Source organism: Dama dama, chromosome 20 (genome assembly GCF_033118175.1).
Source record: "Dama dama isolate Ldn47 chromosome 20, ASM3311817v1, whole genome shotgun sequence".
Lineage (NCBI taxonomy): Eukaryota > Metazoa > Chordata > Mammalia > Artiodactyla > Cervidae > Dama > Dama dama.
The window spans coordinates 113,439,761-113,462,218 of record NC_083700.1 but is presented as its reverse complement, the minus strand read 5'-3'; the positions used below and the strand labels follow the sequence as shown (position 1 = coordinate 113,462,218).

General features: G+C 46.5%; 1 pseudogene; it reads right to left on the bottom strand.

The window, feature by feature from the left end:
• Positions 1 to 1,149: 1,149 nt before the first annotated feature.
• Positions 1,150 to 2,154, bottom strand: LOC133041656 (large ribosomal subunit protein uL18-like; annotated as a pseudogene).
• Between the last annotated feature and the right edge of the window lie 20,304 nt (positions 2,155 to 22,458).

The following is a 22,458-nucleotide window of genomic DNA, read 5'->3' as shown; positions in this document are numbered from 1 at the left end:
GGAGGAGAAAGAAGAACAGAGAAGCTAATTGCATTGTTACTGAGTCCAGACAACAGGCTAATAAACTGGGGAATGAGTTGGGTAAGGAGTAATGACTTTATTAGAAAAGCCTGCAGATTGAGAAGACGGCAGTCGAGTGTCTCAAAGAACCATCTTACCCCAGTCTGAACTCAGGCCTCCTTTATACTAAAAAGAGAAGGTGGTGTGTGTGTGTGAGTGTGTGTGTGTGTGGTGTGGGGGGGTGGTGATTGGTGGCTGCAAACTTCTTGGAGCAGAAACCCTTCCTTTTGCAGCTGCCCACATAGGTCAGCTTGCAGATGCTCCTGTAAACCTCCAAGAAGGCAGATGTTCTTCTGTATTCTGCAACTTTCTATCTCCATATGAATGGAAGAGCCTTATACTCTTAAAGGTCACAGCCTTGAAAATAGGCTGTCCTGTGTATTTCAGGCTGTAGCAACATTCTTCTACAAAAGAGCCAGCAGACTACCTATGGGCAACAGAGCACAGGGTTAAGATAAAAGAAACAGATGTAACTGTCAGGTTTGTTCTTCCTTATCACAGCAGCAGGAAGAGCTTTCTGATAGTAATAATTCCTCCAAGGTTAACATGCTGGCAATTGGATAGGGGCTCCCTCCTATGGGGGGGGGGCGGGTCTCACTCACTAAGGTCACACCAAGGGCTCCTCCCAGGCAGTGACTGAGCACAGAGTCCTGACCCAGACCCTTTCCTGCAGCGGAGGGGCACTCTCCAGTGGAGACTTTGGCTCTGGGATGTCTCGCTGCCCTGGGTGAAACTTTCCTGAATCTGCGGTGGACTCGGAGACTCCTGCAGCCTCTTCTCCTTTCGCAGGTGTCGGACCAGCGTCCCGCCTGCAGGCTGGCCCCGCCCCCCACTGCCCATCCCCCGTCCTCCTGCACAGGGTCCCCCCTTGACTCCAGCACGTCCAATCTCTTCTTGGCCTCAGCTTCTTAATAGAACCGAACCCATGGAGCCTGTTGGAATAAAATATGAGTATTGAAAACATGTGTTGTGGCAGGAACATAAAGACAACCTTTGGCTGGAAGCATCTGACCCCGTCCATGTCCAAGGTTGCTCAAGGCTGCTTGCATGTTGCATCTTATTGTCAAGCTGCCGCTGTGACAGAATTTCTTTTTTTTTTTTTTTGCTTATTCAATAAGTTTATTATTGTCTTATCTGAAAGATCTTGATAGAAAATTGTGGTTTGGTTTAACTCTCGGCAGCTCGTTCCTGAGCTCTAAGGAAGCTTGCCTTCTTCTGAGCTACCCGATCTTTCTTCTGGGCAAGTGACATTTTGGGACGGTTCCACCTCTTCTTTTTAACTTCTTTCTTAGGCTTCTTCTCATACACTGGATTCTCTCGTATCGCAGCATGAGCTTTCTTATACATCTCCTCCATGTCTGGAGTCACGTTGTTCTTTATGTACTGAGAGAACTGCTTCTTGTAAGCGTCCTCGTCTTCTTCAAGCAGGTAGCGCATGTAGTCCGCGACGTTCTGACCCATGATGTGCTTTCGGTGTACCTCAGCACTGAATTCTTTGCTTTCTGAATCATAACCAGGAACCGTTTGGTACTGTGAGGGATAGACAAGCCTCCATCGACAGCTCCCTTTAGGGCCCCAAAAACTTTATTCCCGGTAGTAGTTCTGGCAAGTCCTGCATCCAAGTAACAGGTGAAGGCACCAGGTTGACCATCGATACTTTCCACATTGTATTCATCTCCAGTCACTTCGACTTGGCCTTCATAAATTTTGTCCATACCAAACCTATTAAGAAGCCTGCGGGCCAGCAGCAGGCCAGTACAATATGCTGCAGCATAATTTGTCAGGCCAACCTTCACACCACATTTTGGGAGTTTGTGAGCATAAGCTGCACAAACTATCATATCTCCTTCTATACGGGCATAAGCAATCTGACAAATGATATCTCTGTTCGTTACACGAACAATCATTCTGTATTTAGGTGTGTTGTACTTATTTTTATCTTGGATAACCAATCGCTTCCGAGCATAGTAGTCAGTTTTGCCCTCTCGCCTTCTTCTGAATTTCACTTGGTATCTCTTGAAGTAGGCCTTGTTCTTGACAACTTTCACAAACCCCATCCTGTGGAACAGAACCCCGATTCTGCGGCTTGTCACAGAGCTGCAGAACCAGCACGGCTCCGTGGGGGAAAAAGGACAGAATTTCTTTCCTGCCTTCCCTCCATCCTCCCTTTCTCCCTCCCTCTCTCTCTCTCTTCCCGCAGACAACAGAGTCCTGGCCACGCGTGCCTCCCTGTGATTCCTATCGCACTTTCTCAGAGTCCCCAGGCTCTGCCCACCCCCTGAATAGCTTTGTTCCATTTCAGTGGCCTCTGCAACATTGTAACAACCCAGCCAGAAAGGAACATGTGTGGAAATCTTGGCTGGAGATTCAGAACTGGGTGTTGCTCAGGATGTGGGAAAAATGCAGTGTTTCCTCTGTGAGGCACTTGATCCATGCGGAGGTCTGTCCCTGCAGTGGTGAGGCCCTGGCCAGGGAAGGTGCTGGAAGATCCACCCAGGATCTGCCCACCCTGCCCCCTGACCTCAGTTGTGGGTCACCCCACGCTTCCCTGGGGGTGACACTAATGCCCCAAACCAGAGCACCCCCTCCTGGGGGGCTGCTGTGTCCAATGCTGGGTAATGGAGCCAAGAAGTCCTCCCTTCCTCGGGGTCCACAGCTGCTCCCACCAACAGCACGGACTTTTCTTGGAGAAGGAAGGGATGCTGGCAGCAGACGCTGGTGTGTGATGCGCTGGGTCTGTGGGAGGGTGAACCCGATGGTCCACAGCCGAGCCGGCAGTGGCGCTAGGAAACACTTCCCTCCCGAATGCACTCATTATGGATCTGGTGGTGCTCCCCAAATGGTAGCTGAAGTCTCACTTACTGTGATGGAATGAATTCTATGCTGTATAGTTGTGCGTATAATTAAATGCAAATTTCAGAATTTAGAGAAGCGTCAGGGTGAAACCCTTTCAAGGCTGGCATAAAAAGTCTGATGTGTTGAAATTTTAATGTCTGAATCTTATCTCTGCCCAGACTGACAGTGGGCCCTGTGGGGGGAGGGTCATGTAGGTTGGAAGACAGTGCCAAGGGTGGGTCTCTCTGACCCCTTTGGTCTGTTCTCCCAGGCTCTGCTTCTAAGTGGGTCTTGAGGCCTCTCCTGGACACTGTTCCCTCCTCCAGTAGCACAACCCTCTCTTCTGCATGCTGGTCACTTTGTCCTCACTGCACGCCTCTGGTTAGAGACCTATAGCAGTCAGAACAGTTCTACTGTGTCTGGCATCCCCGAGGTGCCCCAGCCAAGCTACCTTTTGGGGACAAGTGTGATGATGCTGGCTTTTGTGTCTACGCTTGATCAGTGGATGACCAGCTGCTGAGCCACGGGGTATAGTGACCTGGCTGGAGGCAAGCCCCAAGGTGGGAGTGGTCTAGAGGGAACCTGTAAGGACAGGGTGTCCAGAAGACCCTAGGGTGGCCCTGCAGAGGGGTCAGGCTGAGCCACTGATGCAGGGAGTTTCGTGGAGATGGGACTTGTTCGCTGAGCAGTTCAGAGAGACATGGTGGTGACTGTCGCTGCTGTGGAGTCTCTTTGGATGGGACTGTGTGTGGAATGGAATGCATGACCTCCCTCCCCGCCAGTCTCTGCAGTTGACCTTCCCACTCCCGAAATGAGTTCACGTCCTCACTGGGCAAGGAGGCCCCCAAGACCCCTTCCAAGGGAAGCTCCCTTTATTGATTTCCTGTGGCTGCTGCGATAAGTCATCACAAACTTGGTGGCTTCAAACAACAGAAACTGATTTCCTTGCAGTTCTAGAGCCCAGAATCCGCCTGCAGTGCAGGAGACCTGGGATTGATCCCCGGGTTGGGAAGACCCCCTGAGAAGGGCATGGCAACCCACTCCAGTATTCTTACCTGGAGAATTCCATGGACAGAGGAGCCTGGCGGGCTACAGTCCATGGGGTCGCAAAGAGTTGGACATGACTGAGCGATTTCCACTTTCACTTTCCACTTTCTAGAGGCCAGAAGACTGAAATCCAGGGGTTGGCAGGGCTGCGCTCCTTCCAGAGGCTCTAGGCGGGGAGATGTCCTCATTTCTCACAGCTTCTGGGGATTCCAGGTGATCCTTTGTGGTCACATCACCCCTCCTCTGCACCATTCTCTCCTCCTCTGCCTGTCTCTCTTTAGTCTCTTATAAGGGCACTGCTCGTGGCATTTAGGGCCCATGCAGGAAATCCAGGATGTTATCCTCATGAAACCCTTAATTACATTTGCAAAGAACTTTTTACAAAGAAGGTCAAATTCTGAGGTCCCCGGGGGTTAGGACAGATCTTCTGGGGGAGCTGCCAGTCAATCTGGGCTTCTCTGGTGGCTCAGCAGTAAAGAATCTTCCTGCCAATCAGGAGACATAGGAGAATGTGGGCTCGCTCCCTGGGTCAAGGAGATACCCTGAAGGAGGAAATGACAACCCGCTCCAGTAGTCTTGCCTGGAGAATCCCATGGACAGAGGAGCCTGGTGGGCTACGATCCATGGGGTTACAAAGAGTTGGACATGAGTGAGCAACTGAACACACACACACACACACACCATTCAAAACACAGTAACTAAACATGCAACACATCCCTTTTCCCAGGCTTAATCCCTGTAAGACTGCAGAGTCTTACAGAGGAATACAAGGGACACAGCTATGTGTTGGATCTCCAGGGGGCCTCTCTGCTCTGTGACACTAAACGGTGTGAAGGAGAGACGTCTTTTGATTTCTATTTGTTTAACGAGTGTTTACATTCTGTGTGGCGCAGAGCAGGTAGAGGGGCAGACCAGCTTCTCCTGGATGTACAGCTACTGCTCCTTTTGGGTGATGCTGGTGCCTGACTCCTTCTCCAGGCTCGCAGACCCTGACAAGGCTAGACCTTAACACTGGCCTTGCTCCCTCCTGGGCTGGCCTTCCTCTGGGGTTGACCAGTTGTTTGGCCACCAACCAATGCCTTGATATCCCCATGGGTCACTCCTTGAACATCCAGACCCCAGTGAGGAAGCGTGGGTTCACTGCGGCTCCAAGGGGGGCATTTCAAGAGCAGAGCCTTCCTCCAGAGAAGGGGCTCCATTCATTTCAGTTCAGTTCAGTCACTCAGTCGTGTCCGATTCTTTGTGAACCCATGGACTGCAGCATGCCAGGCTTCCCTGTCCATCACCAACTCCTGGAGTTTACTCAAACTCATGTCCATTGCATCGGTGATGCCATCCAACCATCTCATCCTCTGAGACGGGGCTAGCATGATAATTTTAGGCTGGGTAGTATGTCAGAAAGAGTCCTTTTAAGAAGTAAATACTCCTCAAATTATGGTAATAAAAACATGCATGAACATTTAAAAGGAATGGTAGAAATAAAAGAGCAGAAACAGGATAAAGAGAAAGAGTGGGTGAGAGTGGACCAGAAATACTGCATTATTCCTCAGAAGTGCTGACACTTTCTGTTTGGGGCCTGTTGCTTAGTGAAATTCCACAACTGGGGCGTCATTCCTACTGGATTCAGGCTTGTTCAGAAACCTCATGAGACCAACGGCTTCTACTATTTTAATATATGGGTCAGTGGAAAACGGTTGGAAATCTGGTAGCTGGTTAAAATTTCCCAGGCCAGGCCCTATTTGAATAGACACATTTATACTTGAGTTGATGCTCAAATAAATTACACTGAGAAGTGGTAGAAAGTTTGTCAGAAAATGGTTTTGGAGGCTGGGAGGAGTGGAAATCTCAGAGACATGGAGCTGGGGGGGCGGGGTGCACTGGAAGACCACCGGCCCCGCCCTTCCTCCCCCCACCAGACCCAAACTTAGATCTCAGGACCCCTTCTGTGACAGAGATCATACCTAAGCCCCACAGCGTGTGTTTTGTTTCAAAGAAAACTTGCCCCAAGCTTTAAAAATCCAGATGGACACAGGGTGAGATCTCCAGCTTGTCCTGAAGAACCAGAAGTCCTGGCCACTGGGGGCTGGCATGACTGCAGGGCAGAGGCTCCTTTGGCCCCCGGTTCCCACCTCACCTAAACCACACGGGACTGTAGAAATGGGTGTGAGAGAGCATTTTGGAGAGGGGCCGTGCCAGAGGGGGGCTGGCATCTAGGAACCCCAGACTGGCCTCTGGGAGGTTTGTGCATGGAGGCGGACATTCATATGGACACACAAGCATACACACACACCCTATGTGTTTTCATGTCTGTGTGTGTGTGTGTGTGTGTGTGTGTGTGTGTTATCTATCACTGATCTATCTGTCCATCTATCTCATAGGTGTAACTGATATACCTGGAGCCAGCCTGGGCTCTGGTGTGTGGCCCCCTTAGGGGGAGCAGAGCTGAGACTGATATCTTTAACCCCCTGGTGGCCAGACAGGAAGGGAGGACTGGGCCAGTCCCCAGCAGCTGGGCCTTGGCCTGAAATCCTTCAGGGCTCTGGAGAGCCATGGATTCCTTGATCAGCACCTCTAGAGGGGAAACAGCCCAGTAAAGATTCTACAAAACTGGCTTCTGAGAAACTATGCACTATATTTAATTAAACAGTAAGTCAATTAATATAATATATTTGAAGATATTTGACAGTATAGTATAACTAGGTTATATATTTATATTGTATTGTGTGTTATTATGAATAATAGATAGCATAATATAATCACTGATCATTTATATTCTGACTTTTTCCCAAAATATATTGAGATTCCTTACTGTGTACACACATACCTTTTAATAGAAGGTATACAAAATAAGAGAAAAGGCCAGATCAACTGGAGGAAAGGGTTATAAGATAAAGATTGGAAGGGGGAAATTTCTTTTTAAAATTAGCTATAGAAGGAAGTGACCATGTAGCTTCTGAGACAAAATTCTTGAAGTGTCAGTCTGTAGCCAAGGGTCTTAGAGATGCCTTTTTGTAACTGGGCGCCAAAGATGCTGAGAACACGGTAAAGAGTCCGGGAAGGTGGTTTCTGCCCCTTGGATTTGAGGTGAAGGTGGACTTGCAGACTGGAGAGGGAACTACAGTTTCCGTCAACCCTCAGAGGAAGTGAAACTGAAAGTGTTAGTTGTTCAGTCATGTCTGACTCTTTACGACCCTCTGGACTGTAGCCCACCAGGCTCCTCTGTCCATGGGATTCTCCAGGCAAGAGTACTGGTGTGGGTAGCCATGCCCTTCTCCAGGGGTTGAACGTGAGTCTCCTGCATTGCAGGTGGGTTCTTTATCGTCTGAGTCACCAAGGAAGCCCACCCCTCAGAGGGGACTTCTGAAATCATCTGATCTCAGGTGGCTTGCAAAATCAGAGAGGGAATAGCTTATCATGACACTAAATTCCTCTTATCAGTTGGGATACTGAAAGTGATTTTTAAAGACTTGTGCATTTCATCACATTTTGCCATAACTCACAGCAGAGTTAATGGAATAACATACGTTAAGGTTTCACCGTTGACCTTGTTCGGTATGGATCCCATAACTTACCGCCTCAATGGACATGAGTTTGAGCAAACTCTGGGAAATAGTGAAGGACAGGGAAGACTGGCGTGCTGCAGTCCCTGGGGCCACAGAGAGTCAGACATGACTTAGCAACTCAACAAAAACAACAACATACCTCTTTCTGATGCATTTTGGTGAAACAACTTATAGAAAAAAATTTTCTCTTCCTAGTAGAACTGATAGGAGGATGGATTATTTCATAAAAGAAGAGCTGTGAGCTTTTCAGGAGGAGAGCTTTCTGTACCATGGGGACTGTAATGAGGAGGAGATCCTCAATCAGCCGAATAGCTGACGCCGAAAATGATTCTCGAAATTTGAAAGTTCCTTCTTCTGCTGGCACGTCCGGCTCCTCTCTGACCAAGGACCAAGGACAAGGGCAGTGCCAGGTGGGGGGCGCAGAAGGGCTCTGCCTGGATGAGGGCTTCTCCCCTCCTCTCTTCCTTCCTCTTTTCTTCCCTCCCTTCTCTAAGGCTGCTGTGGTATTTTTATTTAAATATCACCATTACAGGCCCAAAGCATTTCATCATGCAGATCAATTCTAACCACTTTAGACATCTCTAACCTAAAGCAGCAGTGTGTGGCAAAAATAGCCCAATTTATAGATTCATTTTTGGGGGTCTTTTCCTGTGTTTTACTATATATTAAGTTCTGTCAGGGCTGGAGCCGTGTCATCGGCTCCTAGCGTCTGCTGTCAGATAGGAAATGCCTGGTTAAACCTTAAGGATTAACAATACAGCGTTCAGACGCACCCGCCTGAAATTCTTGCTTTCTGGGATTCCTTCTGTGGATGATCTCAGTGGCTCTGGTGTCTGGAGGAGGTTCCAGCTCTCCCCACTCCTTCTGAGGGTCTGTGGAGGGCAGGACGCACCTACTTTGGGATGCGAGTCCAGTCTTCTTGGGAGGGAAGCAGCGCCCACCTTGGTTCAGAAGATACAGCCTATCTGGGTCCTAACAGGATGAGGCAGGGTGGTGAGGGAGGCTTCCAGAAGACACTTTGAGGTCATTGGAAAAGACCCTGATGCTGGGAAAGGCCCTGATGAGGGCAGGAGGGGAAGAGGGCAACAAAGGATGAGAGGGCTGGATGGCATCACCGACATAATGGACATAAGTTTGAGCAAACTTCAGGAGACAATGGAGGACAGGGTGGCCTGGCGTGCTGCAGTCCATGGGGTCACAAAGAGTCAGACTGAACACCAATAGCAATTGATGTCGTTGGAGTCACTGTTAGGTTCTAGTGGCCTGATGGAGATGACTGTTCAAGCTTGGTCCCCCTGCAGGGCTTCATTCATTACTTCCTGGGTGATGTGGAGACAGAAGGCGTGAGGACAGACAGACAGGAGGCTGGGAGCATCCACAGGGGCCATGAGAATCTTCAAGTGCAGCTGTTGCAGAGACCAGTACTCGAGAAAGCAAGCACCACACTCGGAGAGTTGGAGAACTCAGGTTTATTACACTGGTGGGCCCAGAGGAGTTACCACTCCAAGCTCTGAGCCTTGAACAAAGGGGTTACAGAGTTGTTATACATGGACAGGCATGATTAAGCGGGGTTGCGGGTTTGCAGGGGCTGGGCAGTCGCAAAGAGCAGGACAAGGGTGAGTGAGATAAGCCCCAGTTCCTACTACTGTGAGCCCCCACCTACTGAGACCGACGTGACCCAGACTTTGCAAGGAACAAGCTGAGTTACAGAGGCAGAAGGAACAGGAGGTTATGTAAAATTTTAACTTTTCCTCTTCACAGCCAGGACAGCAGCACGGCTGTCCTGGGCGCCGTGAGTCACTCACCCCAGGTCCAGCTCATCCCAAGACCTGCCCCTCCTTCACGTTGCTGCCTCACAGGAATGCTCGTAGTTCTGGGCACCCAGCACGCAGCTCCAGGGCTCCCACTCCACTGTTACTGTCCCTTTTCCCTGGGAGGCCTTCTCCCCGCTGCCTCCACACTCAGCAAACTCCTATACATCCTTCCAGATGAGGTCAGGGCTGCCTCCACACTCAGCAAACTCCTATACATCCTTCCAGATGAGGTTTGGGCATCCTCTCCAGGAGAGCTTTCATGACCCTGCCACCTGGGGTGCTCAAGGATGCCGGTCCCAGAAATGACTGAAGTAGGGGTGGCGAGTGGCATTGGCAGGGAGCTAGGCTTTGTAAATAAGTTCCCAGATGATTCTGAGATGCAGCCAGGCTTATAATCACTGCTCTGCTCCAAGTGTTGAAAGTGAAACTCGCTCTGTTGTATACGACTCTTTGCGATCCCGTGGACTACAACCCACCAGGTTGCTCTGTCTCCGGAATTTTCCAGGCAAGAATACTGGAGTGGGTTGCCATGCCCTTCTCCAGGGGATCTTCCAGACTCAGGGGTCGAACCTGGATCTTGTGCACTGCAGGCAGGTTCTTTACCGCCTGAGCCACCTGGGAAGCCCAGTTGCCTGCAAAGGCCAGGCTATTTATATACTTATTATTTGGGATAAGCTTCATCAGTTCTTCAAACTTTCTTCCTGGAGATGAACTTTCGACCTCAGATGCTGGATAAGACACCGCCAAATGAAAATGCCAGGTGTGAAAAATCGGTACCTGGCTGGTTTGACTGTGATGTTCTCAGAGAGGCGAATGGATGGGTGTTGGGTGCCTGCCTCTTGGCTCAGAGCAGGCTGCTACACGAAGCAGAGTGAACAATGGACACCACAGGGGTTTCCACAGGCACGAAGTATCCTGCCCTAGGGCATGTTAATGCACACACACAGTCTGCCCGATAGCCTTGTGGGCAAGTGTTCCCCAGCCCTACCTTACAGAAGAGGACCTGAGACTTGAGAAGAGCCGGGTCTGGCTCTAGGTGACTTGGTCCAGCTGGGATTTGGTGCAGACATTCTAGAACACAGCTGCCTCGGGACTGACTCCTGGAAGCAGAGGCTGAGATGGATTCTCCTGCAAGTGACTGACAATGGCTGCCCCTGGGGACACGTGTGGGTCAGCAGGCTGGAAGCAGGGGATGGGGAGGAAGGGAGCCCTGGTGGGTCAGCGATGTGCAGCCATGTGGGCTCTCCCCGCGGCTCTGGAATCTGTCCTGCACCACTTGCACCCCCGCCTCGATCAGTCTTTCGCTTTGGGCCTCACTCAGGAGCGGGGATGGTGGGGGCACAACTTCCTGGCACTTCTGGAGAGGTGGCTCCCATTAATCAAGGACAATCCTGCAGAGAAGTCTGCAGGGGGGGACGAGAGCCTTTCTCAGCCACACCGGCAGCTGTTCGGGGTTGGGCTCCCCTGACATGACAAGGGGGTCCCAGGGGCTGGACAGGGAGCCCCAGGTGTGGCTGTAAGGGCCCCACCCCTAAATAGGGTGCAGAAGTGCCACCCGCCCCACCAGCTCCAAGCCTGGTCAGTGCAGTTCTTGAGAGCGGCATGCTTCTGGGGTTTTCCTGGTTCATGCATCTTGAGTGTGGCAGCCAGCAATAGGTCTGATCCCCGGGCATCTCTTTACTGCTGCCAGGAGCATCCTTCCCTGGAGGGAATAAGGAGGTGACAGAGGGATTTCCTGAGGTTCTTCAAGCCCTTCCTTTGTGCTGAGGACTATTTGGCCTGTGTTTTGTGTCTGTAGCCCTTGGCAGGTCCTGGCATGAGCAAGCCCTTGGGAACAGCTTGCTTGTATGAGTGAATGAATGAAGGACTAGATGAGTGAGTGAATGAATGAGTGAATGAGTCAGTAATGAGTGAATGAATGAGTAAGTGAATGAATGATAAGTGAATAAGTGAGTGAATGAATAAGTGAATAAATGAGTGAGTGAATGAATGACTAGAGTGAATAACTGAGTGAGTGAATGATTAAGTGCATGAATGATAAATAGTGAATGAATGAGTGAATGAATGACTAGATGAGTGAATGAATGAATGAGTGAATAGTGAATGAATGACTAGAGTGAATGACAAGTGAATGAATGAGTGAGTGAATGAATGAATGAGTGAGTGAGTGGATGAGTGAATGAAGCAATGATGCCTCCAGCCTCAGTGCTATCAGGTTCCAGCCAGGAGGCTGCGAGGCAGACAAGGTCTTGCTTTCCACCCCTTCTCAGTCTCTCTGGGCAGGACTGCAGCCCACTGCTCCCCGCACCCCCCCCTCCCCCCCACCCCCGCACCCCTTCCCCCTCCCCACCCCCGGCCACTCTCAGAACTTGGCCGGCAGATTTCACGTGTGTCTGTGTCTTTTCAAGTGTTCCCTGTGCTTCCTCAGGATGCTCGGCTGCTGGGGGTGAGGAGTGATGGGGAGCCTTGGCATGCCCGGGGCTCAGGGCTGGAGGGGTGAGGCGAGGCGAGGCGAGGGCGAGGCGGAGACCCGCGGGCACGGCCATGGTTACCGTTTACAGCGGCCAGGCTGCAGCAGCCAGTGGAAAAAGGACTTCACTGCTGCCTGTAAACCGTGAATCAGGGGCCGCCCTTGCTAGTGGCTTCCTCGGTGAGTATCCCATTCATCCTGCCTCTGCAGGGAGGGCTGAGGGGCACCGAGAAGGGTGTGCCCCTGCCTGTTCCTACGGCCGGCTGCCGGGCAGTCTGTCTGTTCCGCCCGAGATGCCTCATCGACCCCGGCCCGCCGGGCCCCTCCCGGTCCGTGGCTGCGGCGGGCGGGCCGAAGGGGAGCTGGCCCTCCTTTGGTGGCCTCCACCCTTACTCACTGCCCGGTCATCTTCCGCTGTCCGCACCCACCTGCCGATCGCCCCCTGGTCCCGGGCGGGGGCAGGAGGACCACCCTCCTCGTGCGGTCCTCCCATCTCCACCCACCCTCCTCTCAAAGGGTGCCTGGCTTCCCCCTCTCAGCGCGGTCAGCAGGGTGCTGGGTGCGGAGGGTGGACCGCCTGGGTCCAGGGCACAGAAGCGACCCCCCCGGCAGCCCCGGGACTGAAATGGCAAAGCCTCTTACTGGTTAGATCTGCTAGAACACCCCGCAGCCTTTGAAACGCTTTCACTTAACTCCTCTCAACCACGCTCCATGACAACCCTGTCGGACCAGAAAGATGGGAGAATTATTCTCATTATACCAGAGAGAAGATTGGAGCTTGGATGGAGTAACTGGTTCAAGGTCCCACAGCCAGTCAGTGAAGAGCTGTGTCTACACTGCCAGCCCCCTGGTCAAGCCAGAGGCGGTGCCGCCAGCCTGCACTCTGCCCCTGCTGTCCATGCACGGGATGCGTTAGTCTGTTCTGTTCTATTCTCCCCCGCCTCCCCCCAGCCCCCAGCTCTAAGCAACCACTAATATTCCTGTTTCTGTTGATTTTCCTATTTGGACAACGTCTATAAATGGAGTTACACAGTATGTGGTCTTTTGTGATTGGCTTCTTTCCCTTAGTGTAATAGCTTCAGGGTTATTACAGACTGTAGCATGTCTCAGTACTCCATTCTTTTTTAATGCTGAATAGTATTCCAGTGTATCAACATGACACATTTTATCCATCCACTCATCAGTAGGTGGACAGTTGTGTTCCTTCCACTCTTTGGATATTCTGAATAACGCTACCCGTGACGTTTTGTGCAAGTTGTGGGTGTGTGTATGTATGTTTTCCTTTGCTGGTATATACTTAGGAGTGGAATTGCTGGCTTCTATGGTAACTATGTTTACCTTTTTGAGGAACTGCCAGGCTGTTTGCCCAAGTGTTCAGCAAATTGGTGGACTTTCACACTCCTACCAGCAGTGTTTGAGGGTTCCACTTTCTTCATATTCTCACCAGTACGTATCATCTAAGCTGCCTCAACAGATGTGAAGTGGTATCTCGTTGTGGTTTTGATTTGCATTTCCCTGAAGGCTGCGATGTTGGGTATCTTTTTATATACTTATTGGCCCTTTGTATATCTTCTTTGGAGAAATGCCTGGGAAGATACTTTACCCATTTGAAAACACTGGATTGTCTTTTTGTTATTGAATTGTAAGAGCTCATTATATATTCTAGGTACAAATTCCTTACCAGACAAATGATTTGCAAATATTTTCTCCCATTCTGTCTTTTGATTTTATTGAAGATAGCTTTTGAAGCACAATAATTAAAAAATTTGATGAATTCAGCTTGTCTTTTTTTTTCCTTTGAATCTTTGTTCTTTTGGTTATATCTAAGGAACCACTCGGAGAAGGCAATGGCAACCCACTCCAGTACCCTTGCCTGGAAAATCCCATGGACGGAGGAGCCTGGTAGGCTGCAGTTCATGGGGTCTCGAAGAGTCAGACATGACTGAGCGACTTCACTTTCACTTTTCACTTTTATGCATTGGAGAAGGAAATGGCAACCCACTCCAGTGTTCTTGCCTGGAGAATCCCAGGGACGGGGGAGCCTGGTGGGCTGCCACCTATGGGGTTGCACAGAGTTGGACACGACTGAAGTGATTTAGCAGCAGCAGCAAAGAACCACTACCCAATCCAAAGTCATGAAGATTTAGCCCTAGGTTTTTTTTTTTTTTTTTTATCATTTTAGCTTTTAGATTCATTTTGAGTTAATTTTTATATATGATGTATATGATGTAAGATAGGGGTCAAGTTTAATTCTTTTGAATGTGGATATTCAGTTGTCTTAATACCAATGATTGAAAAAACTATTCTTTCTCTTTGGAGTTATTTTGGCACCTTTGTTGAAAATCAATTGAACATGAATGTAAGGGTTTATTTTTGGACCCCAGTCTATTTCACTTATCTACATGTCTATCCTTATGCAAGTCTCATGCCATCTTGATGACTGTTGCTTTGTACCAATAATAAGCTTTAAAATTGGAAAGAGTGAATCCTCCAGCTTTATCCTCCCCTTTCAAGCTGGTTTTGGCTACTCTGGGTCCCTTGAAAATTTTAGAAGCAGCTTGTCAGTTTCTACAGAGAAGTCAGCTGGAATTCTGATAAGGATTGCACTAGATTGGTTTGGAGGGCGGTACCACCTCAGTATACTGACTCTTCCAATCCACGAATGCAAGATGTCTTTCCATTTATTTAATTCTCCCTTAAGTTCTTTCAATAATGTGTTGAGTTTTCAGAGTATAACTTTTGTGCTCCTTTTGTTCATTTTTTCTGGGTAATTTATTCTTTCTGATGCTGCTGTTGGGTTGTTTGGTATTTTCTACTTAGATGATCATGTCATCTGTGAACAAAGACAGTTTTGTTTCTTCCATCTCAGTCTGTGTATTTATTTCCTTTTCTTGTCTTATTAGACTAATTATGACTTCCAGTGTGATGTTATTAGGAATGGTGAGAGAAGACATCTTGATTTTAGGGGCAAATTGTCCAGTTTTTCATCACTAATTATGACAGCAATAAACTTTCTTTAGCTTCCTTCTATTCCAAATTTGCCAAGAGTTTTTTCTTCATGAATGGGTGCTGGATTTTATGGAATACTTTTTCCGCATCAGTCGATAAGATCATATGATTTTTCTTCTTCAGCCTATGGATTTTCAAATGTTGAACAGAGTTGCATTCCTGAAATAAATCTCACTTGATTATAGTGTATAATTCTCTCTATAAATGGTTCGGTTCAATATGCTAGTATTTTATTGGTGAGTTTTGCATGTATATTCATGAGAGATATTGGTCTCCAGTTTTCCTTTCTTGTAATGTCTTTATCTGGTTTTGGTAATAGGGTTAAACTAGCTTAACGGAATTAGTTCCGAGGTGTTCTCTCTGCCTCTATTTTCTGGAAGAGACTGTGGAGAATCAGTATCATTTCTCCTTAAATATTTGGTAGAACTGATCAGTAAAGCCATCTGGAACTGTTGTTGTCCTTTCCTTTTTTTGTGAAGTTGTCAGCTATTGATTCTATTTCCTTATTAGATATAGGCTTATTTGGGTGATCTGTTTCTCCTTGTATAAATTTTTGTTCTTTGTTTTTCAAGGTTAGTCCATTTCATCTAAATTATCAAATTTGTGGGTAGTGGGAAAGAAGTTGTTCAAAGTATTCTTTCATTATTCTTTTAATGTTAATGGGATCAGTACTGATGACATCTCTTTCACTTCTGAGAATGGCAATTTGTGTATTCTCCCCTTTTTCCTGATTTCCAGCTTCTAATTGGCTAGAAGTTTATTAATTTATCCTTTTAAAGGAACAGGTTTTTGTTTTGACTTGCTCTATTATTTTCCTATTTTCTATTTCCTCACATTCTGCTCTAATTTTTATTCTTTTTTTTCAACTTAGGGAGAAAATTAAATTGCTTTTCTTTCTGTAGTTTTTCAAAGTGGAAATTTAGATTACTGATCTTCGAGCTTTTTTCTTTTTTAATATATGCATTTAATAATACAAATCTTCCTCTAAGCATTGCTTTTTACTGCACTGCACAACTTTTTAAGAATTATACTTTTATTTTCATTTAGTTTAAAATATTTTTAATTTCCTTTGATACTTCTTTGACCGACGTGTTATTTACAACAGAAATGTGTGTTATCTCTAAATATTTGGGGACTTTCCAGCTATTTTCCTGTTACTGACTTATGGTTTAATTTTATACTCTACTTGGTATGATTTCTATTCCTTTAAATTTGCTAAGGTGTGTTTTATGGCCCACAGTGTGGTCTATCTTTGTGAATATTCCAAGTGAATACAGACATTGAGAAAAATGTCTAGTTTGCTGTTTTTTGATAGAGTATATTATAAATGTCAATTAGATCACGATTATTGATGGTGACATTCAGGTTACCTATATCTTTACCTATTTGCTTGATTTATTAATTACTGAGAGAGGGCAATTGATGTCTCCTAGTAGGAGATTTGTCTATTCCTTCCTGCAGTTCTATCAGGTTTTGCCTAGTTTGTTTTGATGCACTGTTGTTAGGCGCACACACGTTAAGGATTGTTAACTCTTCCTGGAGAAATGACTCCTTTATCATTATGTAATGCCCCTCTTTATTCCTGATCATTTTACCTGCTCTAGAGTCTGCTTTGCCTGAAATTAATATAGCTACTTTAACTTTCTTTTGATAAATGTTAGCATGGTGTGTCTTTCTCCTATTACAGTCTACTTATCTCAGTCTTTAAAGTTAAACTGGGGTTCTTATAGAAAATATGCAGTTGGATCTTTTTAAAAGACACCCTCTGAAATCTCTGTCCTTACTTGGCACATTAAGACAATTACCATTTTAAGTGACTACTAATGTAGCTGGATTCATATCTCCCGTGTTTGTAACTGTTTCCTACTTATTGCACTTGGTCTTTATTTCTCTTCTCCCCCACCCACCCTTTTTATGCCTTCTCTGGTTTTCACTGAGAATTTTATATGATTTAATTTACTTTCCTCCCTTGGGATATCATTATACATTAAAAAAAATGCTTACTGGCTTTTCTAGAGTTCACTATACACATTTACAAATAATCTGAGTCCACTTTCAGGCAATACTCTATCGTTTCACAGATAGTGATGATATCTTACAACAGAGTATTCCCAATTTCTCTCCTCCATCTCTTATAACATTACTGTTATTTAATTTACATCCATAAGCTATAATCACCTAATATATGGCTTTTATTATTACTTTGAGCAGTTAACTATTATATCAATTAAGAATGAGAAAAATTGTTTTGTTTTGCTTATGCATTTATTCTTTCTCTGATGATCTTCCTTTCTTTATGAATATATATGTTTTTGATATCCCTGCCTTCTTAAACCCAAGGGATAATCACTGGCTGGTACTGGAAGAGCAGTTCAGAAGGCCAGGGCTCATGACCATATGTAAACAGACAGTTGATGGGAAGTTGTTGTGTAACACAGGGAACTCAGCTGGTACCCTGTGATGACTTGGAGGGGGAGGATGGGGGCGGTGTGAAAGTGAGGTTCAAGAGGGAGGGGCCATATGTGCTTATGGCTGATTCATGTTGTACAGCAGAAGCCAACACGACACTGTAATGATTATCCTCCAAGTGAAAAAAAAAGCCAGGTACCACGGAGACCGAGGGATGCGGAGAGGAGCCGGAGCTGATGGAGCAGAGCTTATGAGCTTCAGTGGGGCCTTGGGGCCAAGCTTGCCTTGTTGGGTTCTTCTGTCCTGGGATGTGGGTGAATTAAGGGTCCTGACAACTCCCAGAGTCCAAAGGAGCTATTCAGCAGTCAACGCTAAAAGTTCTTGCCAAGTTTGGGACAAACTCACACTTATTTTGGGGCTAATAGAAGAAAAGAATTTTGCCCCCAACCCTGTACTTATTCCACTTTAAATTTTTGTACATTAAACTTGGGCTACCTACACGTTCATTATCTTGAATAACTGTGACCCCAAGTAATGTTTCTTAAAAGGTGTATCAAAACTTCAAATGCCTTAATTTTGGGTAGGGACCTAGGGCTAGAAAGCTAGGAAGGAAGGGCAAAGGAAATTCTTCTTTCCCGATGAGGGTTGTGACTCAGAGTCACTTAGGTGTTGTGGATGACTCGAGGGAAAAACCAGGGTTGAGTTGTTTCGTGAAAGAAAAATCTCATCACAGTGTATCTTCTGACAAAGATTTAAACAGGGAAAAGCTGTCTCCATTTGGAGGCTAAAGATAGGCAGAAGAGAGGAAAAACTCAGTGTTCTTTTCAGGAAGCTTGTGGTGAAAGGTGAGAGAATGTCCCAGTCCACAGGGAGAATTGCAGAAAAACGAGGTCATCAAGAGGGACCCTGTGACTTGCAGGGCTGGGGAACTGGGAGGCTGAGTCCCGGATCCAGCTCTGCAGTTGAGTCTTCCTGTGGCCTGACAAGCCTTTTCCTGCCTTGGTTTCCTCATCAGTAAAATAAAGAACTTGTATTAGATGCTCTTTCAGGAGATCTTCCGTTCTCAACTCCCCTAGTTCTATGGACTGACACATTTTACAAAAGAATTTAATATTTGCTTAGGCTTGGCTGTGCTGGGTCTTCGTTGCTGTGGGGGCTTTTCTCTAGTTGGGGGGAAAGGGGGCTGCTCTTGGCTGTGCTGCTCAGGCATCTCACTGAGGTAGCTCCTCTTTTTGCAGAGCATGGGCTCCAGGGGTTCAGTAGTTGCAGCACGGGGGCTCAGTAATTACGGGGCCTGGGCTCTAGTTGCTCCGTAGCTTGTGGGGCCTTCCCAGACCAGAGACCAAAGCTGTGTCTCCTGCATTGGCAGGCAGACTCTTTGCTGCTGAGCCACCAGGGAAGCCTTTGGACTGAGCCATTTTGACATGAAGTGAGGTTTTCCTTTTTTGTTCAACAGACTCTTGGGATTAGACCGAAGAGCGAGTTGAAAGGAAGCATTTGTCTCCTTTGCTGACCGACAACATCCAATTAAATTGTGAGAAGTGGTTTTGCTTGGCAGTGCATTTGTTTGCACGCTAGGAATTGAGGAAGCTTGCTTTTCTGCCAGCTCCATTGCAGAACTAATCTCAGAAGACATCAAGATGTTTTAAGAGGAGGGAGAAGTAAGAAGTTTTGAGAAAATGCCAAGAACAGAGGAAGAAGCAAAATGAGGGGCTGGGGTTGTGGGACTCTGTTTGAGCCTGTCTGACCCCCATGCACATTTAGGACTAAAGTCTGAGTCCAGGTGATGTCTTTCTTCATCTCCCTTCTTGGAAGAATGTGCAGGGACCAACTGCTTGGGTTCAAATTTCTGCCCTGCCATTGATTAAGAAGGGTGAACTTGGGCAAATGTCTTAATGGTTCCAAGCTTCAGTTTTCTCATCTGTAGATGACAATTATGACAGTAACATCTTATGGGGTCTTGGTGAGGTTAGGGAGGCAGAGTATGTGATGCCCTTGGCATTGGGTCTGCTTGATGCTGGTCTTCAGGGTGCAGATCTCCCTGCAAGTCACTCAGACACTACGGCAGATGAGGTTTCCTGACCTTGGGTTCCACTGTTCAGAGCCTGGGCCTCCCAACAGAAACCCAAGGGCTAAGCATATGGTGATGATCCAGGCCGAGGACATAAAATTGGATATATTTAAGGCAAAGAGAAGGCACGACCGTCTTCTACCATCTTTGCAGTACATAATGGTTGCAATCAGACTGCTATGCTAGTCTATTAGTCAGCTCTGCTGCAATAACAAATAGCCCCTAAATCACACGACTTCCAACACTGAATGTTTATCTTTTCATCATGTTGCATAAGGTGGCTATGGGTTGGCTTTAGCAGTTCTAGTCCCTGCGTCCTCTAGCTTGGAGAAGTAGCCCCTGTCTTCGACATGCTGGCTTTATAGCAGATGGAGATAAAGTTACAGGACTGCAGGAATTGGGAGGCATGTCTTCCATATCATGTTCTCACACACTCCACTGCCCTGAGCTAGTCACTCGGTTTAGCTTGGCAGTGGGATGAGAATTAGAATCTGCACAACCTTTCCCTTCTCCAGGGGATCATCCCAACCCAGGGATTGAAACCAGGTCTCCCGTGTTGCAGGCGGATTCTTTACCAGCTGAGCTATCAGGGAAGCCCATGCACAAAGTTGGATGCTTTAAATCAATAACCATTGGAGGGAATGCATAATCTTCTGGGGAAGAGGATGGATATTAGGGGAACAATAATATACTCCACCACACCCAGCATACTTTCCTCTTTTTCCTGTAAACAAAGGAAAAGCAGAGAGTACTGGGACTTTCAGATAGACTTCGCATGGTGGAGCGGGTTATTCATTAGATGAATCCTTACATTAACGCAATGCCTACTGCTTGCTAAGTGTTTGTTGAATTAAAGAATGACAATACAGACGTACCTGACAAGATTGTGTGTCACGTTCTTTAACAACCGTTTTGCACGTGTTGTTTCAAATATTTTGAAACAGAAGCTACAGTGAATTTCACTGACAAAACAAGGTACATTTGGGGAACAGCTTTAAAAATTATCTTTTGACCTTCTTTTCTAAGCAGGAAAAATTCCTTGGAACACAGAAATGGCAGTTCATTTAGAATTAATGGAAACCAGATATTTATAGCAATGTTTAGTAGGATTCGGAACTCTTCCCTAAATAAGCCTTTTGTCTTAGAAGAAAGATTAAAAGCACTTTTTGAAGGCAAAATGGTATGGCACAGCTAAAACGTCTCAGTCCATGTAAATATCAGACTCGACTTGTAAACAGCACTGTTCTTTTTGGCATGCAACCATGCTCCATATGCAGTGTTCCAGGTCACGACATAAACATCCCCTTTGGATCACCAAGGAGGAGGTTTGCTATTGGTTTGTGAAGAGATTGGACTCTGTTTGAGAAAACAGAATCTGTTTTAATCATGACAGAGAGAGACTCAGTTATAGAAAAATAGATGAGAGAAAAGCTTTAGATGAAAGTTCCTCTTGCTTCTGCCTCCTATAGGGCAAATCCTTAACTCTGAGACATCAAGACACAGTGAAATGTCCTTTGGTTAAGTTCAGGTTAATACTCACAATAACCTGCTAAGGCTGTGTTGAAGAGTGTTGAGATTTGGATTTTGAGAAAGCATGTCAACACTTCTTTTTTTCAATGATGCAAGTGTGTATATAAATTTATGCCTTGAAGTTTTAAACTTTGAGCCAAAAAATCCACTTCTCCAAATCAAAAAGTAGTACTTTGGGACACATAAACTTGATGCTGCTGTTAGGAACCCCTCTCAGAGTTTCCTATCCTTTAATCATCTTCAGAAATTTTGGAAACCAAATATTAAGCCCACAGCTAAGTTATTTGATTTTCTTCCTGATTTTGTTTTTCTTTCTTTTTTAAAAAGGGACAATGAAGAAAATAAACTAAACCCAGAAACTCTCTGTCCTACCCTTCTTGAAATCATCAGAACCCTTTTTTCCTTTCTTCGGATATTTGTCTCCATCTACGTGAAACACTTGTACTGTTATTCTCAGCTTCTTCAGCCACAAATATCTTCTGACTTCCTTCTGTGAAAATGAGCACTCTGCTTTCTTATAGCCACCATTTCCCTCTCCCTATTGATAACTTCATCGTGTGTTTTGCTTAAACAGTTCTTCCGTGTTTGCATTTTTAGGAGAATTACCAGTGGCCTCTTCTTTGCTGTGCTTGTCTCTGTACCCATGCATATTTCTTCCCTAAGCTTCTTTTGCTAGTCATCAAACACAGCATGAATCTATATCAGTTTCCTAATTCCCGAGAACCTCCCTTTTAGACTCCCACCTCTTGTTCTGGTCCTGGCTCACTGATTGCCAGGCTGGCTGCACAAGTGGTTGTTTTACATCATCCACCTGCTTCCCAAGTGGCACTAGTGGTAAAGAACCTGCCTGCAGTGCAGGAGACATAAGAGACATGGGATTGATGCCTGGGTCAGGAAGATCCCCTGGAGGAGGGCATGGCAACCCACTCCAGTATTCTTGCCTGGGAAATCCCATGGACAGAGGACCCTGATGGGCTACGGTTCATGAGGTCACAAAGAATCCGACACGACTGAACGACTAAGCACTCATACCTAGAAGTGCCTTTTTCCTGCTTCTTCTGTTAGATTCTTGTCTCTCAGAGCCCTTGTTTTCCACTTTCTGGTTTTCCTTCTCATTTTGGTGGAGCACATCCTTTAGTAGTCTCCTGAAAAAAAGGTACTAGAAAATAATTTTCTGAAATCTCGCCCAACGGTGTCCTTACTCTGCCCTCTGTTACTGTTCAGCCGCTCGGTCTGACTCTGAGACCTCATGGACTGCAGCACGCCAGGCTTCCCCATCCTTCACTGTCTCCCGGAGTTTGTTCAAACTCTTGTCCATTGAGTCGATGATGCCATCCGACCACCTCATCCTCTGTGGCCCCTCTGATTAATAGGTGGTTGGATGTGGCATGTTAGGATGGAAATATTTACTTTTAACAGACTTTTGAAGGCATGGCTCCATGGTCTCTGTTTCCAGTACTACTTTTGAGAACGTCTCATAGGTCTTCTGGTTCCTAATTCTTTGTGTAAACCCTCAATCCCTTTTTCCCCTTTTTGATGTTCTGTAAGTTTATAGGATCTTCTCTTTACTTGCAGTGCTTTGTGGAATGTGGAAGAGATGTGCCTTGGCAGGGATCCCTTCTCATTCTTTGTTTCATTTATTGTCCAGAA